The sequence below is a fragment of the Callorhinus ursinus genome, unplaced genomic scaffold (genome assembly GCF_003265705.2).
Source record: "Callorhinus ursinus isolate GAN/ISIS: 27379988/994484 unplaced genomic scaffold, GSC_fseal_2.0 scaffold3, whole genome shotgun sequence".
In the NCBI taxonomy this organism is placed as follows: domain Eukaryota; kingdom Metazoa; phylum Chordata; class Mammalia; order Carnivora; family Otariidae; genus Callorhinus; species Callorhinus ursinus.
Genome location: NW_027397065.1, coordinates 34,362,449 through 34,367,869, shown reverse-complemented (window position 1 = coordinate 34,367,869; position 5,421 = coordinate 34,362,449). Strand labels below are relative to the sequence as shown.

The 5,421-nt window shown below is 38.3% G+C and overlaps 1 non-coding gene across 1 annotated transcript; it reads left to right on the top strand.

Annotated features, from left to right (window-relative positions):
* The first annotated feature begins 746 nt into the window (after positions 1–746).
* LOC112820488 (U6 spliceosomal RNA) lies at positions 747–853 on the top strand. Its single transcript, XR_003207158.1, has one exon. It is a non-coding gene; the product is annotated as a U6 spliceosomal RNA (small nuclear RNA).
* The last annotated feature ends 4,568 nt before the right edge of the window (positions 854–5,421 follow it).

Here is a 5,421-nt window from a genome sequence, read left to right as displayed (position 1 = left end):
TGTATTTTTAAGCAAAACAGATGTGAGTTTGAATCTTGGTGCTACTTTACTTCTCTGAGCCTCTTTTCTTCATCTGTATGTTTAAAACATATACAAAGATAATCTGTGTTCCAGTCCAGTTACTGAAATAAGCAATATTTACATTTTATGGAGGATTTATTCTAATTATCACCATTCTTAATATTCTCAGTAAACAGTGAGGAATGTAATAGTGTTGTCTTTTTTGCATATGGGAAAATCAAGGGTAAGTTTAAGTAATTTTCCACATGACACCCAATAAGTGTGTTAAAGAACAAAGATTTGAATCAGTGTTCTCAGCTATATGCTTTCCCCTGGGCCATAGAGAAGGGAGATCACTTTATTTCACCATTTTGTAAGCATGGAGTATGTAAAATGGTAAAGAACTGAAAGCTGGATGGTATTACAATACAGAAAGTTTATAGGCACTTAACTGACCAGACCTTCATAATGTTGATCAAAATCCACCTGGATGGGGGTGGAGTGTGCTCTCTTTCACCGTACAGAGCTCTGACTTGGCCTATCTTCTTCAACAATTTAATTAAATTAAATAAAGGACATTCTGATTAAATATGTTAGCAGAGAATGCAACAAGTAGGCAATATGCGGGATGTCAAAATCTGGATTTATTTTAAAAGAAATAGGTAAGAAGAATGAGTCAAAATAATGAAACCAGTTTTATCAGAGATCAAGAAAAAATCCTATATTTATGATTAAAAAAATTAAACATACTCACTTCAACAGCACATATACTGATACTGGAATGATAGAGAGAAGGTTAGCCCAACTCCTGTGCAAGAATGACACACAAAGTTGTGAGGTGTTTCATGTTTTTTCTTTCTTAAATTAAACTTCATGAGTATGGAATAGGAGAGACATGTTTTAACAGCAGTTAAATACTATGACTTAAGTTGACTACAAGCTCAATATGAATTAATAATATGGCAAGTCTACCACTTAATCTTGGGTCCCACTCGAAGAAATTCAGCATCATACACAATGAAGATGATGGTTTCAAACTGTTCCGGGCTGGTCAATCTTCACCTGGAATTTCACATTTAATTCTGAACATCATATTTTGAAAAGAACCTTGACAAACTAGAGGTCATCTGGGAAACATTCCCAGGATGGTAAAAAGCTCAAACATTATGCAAGAAATGCTTTGAAGATACTGGATAAGTATACACCAGAGGAAAGAAAACACACGGGAAACATTATAATGAAGGATCCAACTGGAAGAAAGATTTGACTTAGTCTGTATAGATCTAAATAGTGGACAAAAGACCATGCAAGGGAGACATTTCTCAGGACAAATGGATGGAAGTGAATGCTAATTAAGTCTACTGTTTACCAAGCACAGAATTAAAATGTATCTTATATACTCTATTTCTCACAAAACCCCTTTAGGTAGCAAGCACTGCTACCTCTATTTACAGATAAAAAAAAAAATTCTAGCTTAAAAGATTAAAATAACTTGCCCAATGTCCTAAAACTAGTAAGTTCCTAATGAGGGATGCATCCTGACAACCCCTAAGTTGTAGATACTATTTCAGTTACAAAAGGATCTGAATTAAGAAATTTGCTAAAGGTCAAAGGTGACTACATGATGGAACTGGCTTAATAAGCACTTAACTTGTGCCAGGACTTGGGCAATATATTTCACAAATATAGTTTATTTTAACACAACAACAGCGTGTGATGGGTATTGTTATTCCCTTCTTACAGATAAGGACACAGGCATAGATAGATAAAGCAACTTGCTCAAGATCATTAAGTGACTGAGATGGGATTAAAACCCAGGTTTATGTGCCTTAACCACTGTGCTATGCTGCCTCTCCTAGAGAAGCAGAAAGAATTTTCTACCAACTAAAGCTCGCTAAAAATGCTTGAAGAGGCAGCCAGGTCTTCATCACTGAAGTGGTCCAAGTACAGGCTGGTGGGCCCTGTGGGAGAGTAGAGCTATGATGAGAAACCTAGAAACTCTAAGCCTCTATGATTCTGTCAAATTTGTTTTTCAGATTCATTTTTCACAGGGTGTGCTAAGTATCAAATAGGTGCTTGGTAAGTAGCTGTTGACTTGAAAGGAATAGAAGTTCTCTCTCTAGAAGGGAACCCCCAAGGGCATTGCTGTGGGCTTTGCAAGTGAACTTTCTAGCTATTTGTGTCAAGGCTGAATTAGAGGGAGGCGGGCTTCCCAGCACAGCTAGCAATTAGAATCCAGCCCACAAATTCATACACTGGACTGGCTGCTTGCGTGGGAAGGAGAGGGAAGGAGGCACTTTCAAGGGATAAAGTAGAGGCAGCAGCCCTGTGAGCTGTGGCCACAAGACAGCCTGGACAGCTGGCGTCAGTCTTGATTTGGATTAAGATGTTTATTCTGCTTTGCCTCCCAGGCCTCTCCCTTCCTGCCCCAAGGGCTGTCCACTCGAGTGTCTGAAGAGGTGATTAATTAGATACAGACTCTCAGAACCTGCCAAGAAATGTTCTTGGACTAAGATTCACATTGGGGGTGAAAGATACCCTCCCAGTGGTACTATATAGAAATCCCCTCCCTTTGCTGACTCCTATAGTTGAAAGGTCATGATCCATGAAAAAATCTGAATTAAATGCATGCCATGCTGAGCTTTTGCCTGAGCAAAGATTTAACTGGCACTGTGAAATGGTAATGTAGGGAGAGCATGCAACCCGAAGTCTTGATTGGGGATTTCCTGGAGCAAGCTGTCTCAGAGGAATATGCATAGATTGTACATTTGGTTTTTAAAGAGAGGATAAAAAGTCCTCTTGCTCAATGCCCAGTCCACTGGTTTATCAGAAATACTCAAATTATCACTTCCTTGCATTAAAGCAATGGTTCACAAACATTTTGGTCTCAAATCTCATTTATACTCTTGAAAAAATAATGGAGGATCCCAAAGAGCTTTTGTTTGTGTGAGTTATACCTCTCAATATTTACCATATTGGAAATTAAAACTGAGAAAATTTTAAAACTTCAGTTCATTAATTTCTTTTAAAATAACAATACACCGGGGCGCCTGGGTGGCTCAGTCGTTAAGCGTCTGCCTTCGGCTCAGGTCATGATCCCAGAGTCCTGGGATCGAGCCCCGCATCGGGCTCCCTGCTCTGCCGGAAGCTTGCTTCTCTCTCTCCCACTGCCCCTGCTTGTGTTCCTGCTCTCACTGTGTCTCTCTCTGTCAAATAAATAAATAAATAAATCTTTAAAAAAAAATAACAATACACCATCATATATTAACATAATATTTTTCTGAAAAATAAATATATTTTCTAAAACAAATATTTTTGGTTGAGAAGACTTGTCGCTGTTTTACATTTTCGAAAATCTCTTTAATGTCTGGCTTAATAGAAGGCAGCTGGATTCTAAGATCTGCTTCTGCTTTCAATCTGTTGTGATATGTTATTTGGGATGAAGGTTATGAAGAAAATCCCACCTCACACAGTATGTAATTAGGCAAGGGAGGAGTACTTCAACAGACTTTTTAGATAACTGTGGTGATTTTTTTTTTAGTACACCAAAACAGGTTAGTTGTAGTATGGCACCTGACCCCATATCAATGAACTTTTCATACTCTATTACATTAAAATCCATTGATCTGTCCTGCACTTTGAATGGATCTTTTACCCATGCATGGTTCTGTAATATCATATATTAATCATTTGGGAAATATTGATTCACTGAGTTATGCAGATCTTTCAATTTTTTTTTAAACATTTTATTTATTTAACAGAGGGAGACACAGTGAGAGAGGGAACACAAGCAGGGGGAGTGGGAGAGAGAGAAGCAGGCTTCCCGCTGAGCAGAGAGCCCAATGTGGGGCTCGATCCCAGGACCCTGGGATCATGACCTGAGCTGAAGGCAGACACTTAACGACTGAGCCACCTAGGCGCCCCTTCCAAATGTTGATACATTTCATTATACAATATAAAAAAACTCACATCTATTAATATCACCACTGATCTTATCAGAAAAGTCTTTAAGTATTGGAAACTTGTCAAGCTCATGGTGGCAGGTAAAATTTTTTAAAATTCTAATTTTCACCAAAAGCTCACATTTTATCATTGAAATCAGATAGTGTCAGCGGTTTACCTTGAAATGACAGACTCACTTTGTTCATTTTTGAGAAAATGTCTGCCAGATACTCAAGTCTGAATAACCAGTTTGTCTGCCAGTCAATTTTTCAAGAAAAGATGGTGTTCCATGGCAAAAGTGGCTGGTTTAGTTCACAGCTCAAAAAAAATCTCACAAGTGCTTTTTCTTGAGAATTTGGTGTGCCTCAAATGTGTTTTATGTGTGCTTCCCATTTTGTCACAGAAAGTACTAAAAACATGTGTATTTAGGGTACCTGGGTGGCACAGTTGGTTAAGCGTCCGACTCTTGGTTTCAGCTCAGGTGGTGATCTCAGGGTCATGGGATTGAGCCCTGTGTTGGGCTGTGCACTCAGCATGGAATCTGCTGACGTTTCTCTCTCTCCCTCTCCCTCTGCTTTCCCTTTGTGTGCTCTCTCTCTCTCAAATAAATAAATTTTTAAAAAAGATATGTGTGTACTCAGGGTTGGGATTTTAACAAAACTAATAATATAGCTTCATCATAGATAATCTTAAGAAAACTGCCTTTTTATTTTTCCTCTGAGTGTGTGGTGTTGAAGTATGCAATGATAGTTGGGTATCCTGCCTTGATTTGTTCTAAAGTGGCAGCAGTTATGTCTACAGTTGCTTCTGCATCATCAGTGCAAATGTTAACTCAGTGAGAATGGCAGATGACATCTTAGTATTATTATGAAAATAGTTGTGACTTTGAAGACCTCCTAAAAGTTTCTTAAGGACTCCAGAGGCCCATGGACTTCACTTTGAAAATTGTTGGGCTAAAGTGTTGAAAGACCTTATTAAAATTCAAGTGTCTTCTGGGAGGGTTGAGTAAAAAAATAAACTCTTGGCAGTCACTGTCAGCTTTGTGTGGAGGCAGGAGAGTTCAGCAAGTACGGCCTTCAACTTCAGGAGTCAGATAAATCTGGGATAGGATGCCAGACCCCACACTTTCTAGTTGTGTAAGTCATGTAATTTTTAAGGTTTTGGTTTTTTTCATCTGTAAATGGAAATAATAATCCTAAACCTTTACATTGCTATAAGGATTTAATATGATAAGTACCTAATGCATAGTACATAATTAATAAATGTTAACTGGTTTTATAGTTTATGTTCTTATAAACTAGAAAGAATGGGATAAAAGATGGCTCCGTTCTTAATGGGAACAGGGAACAGGAAGCTGCCCGAGAGCAACAGGGTAGGAAATTGCTAAGTAGCAACTAAGATTAGCCACCTAGGGGGTGCATGGAAAAGAGGTGAAGAAGAGACTAAAGACAGTCTTCACCTTCTCATTCATTTATTCAA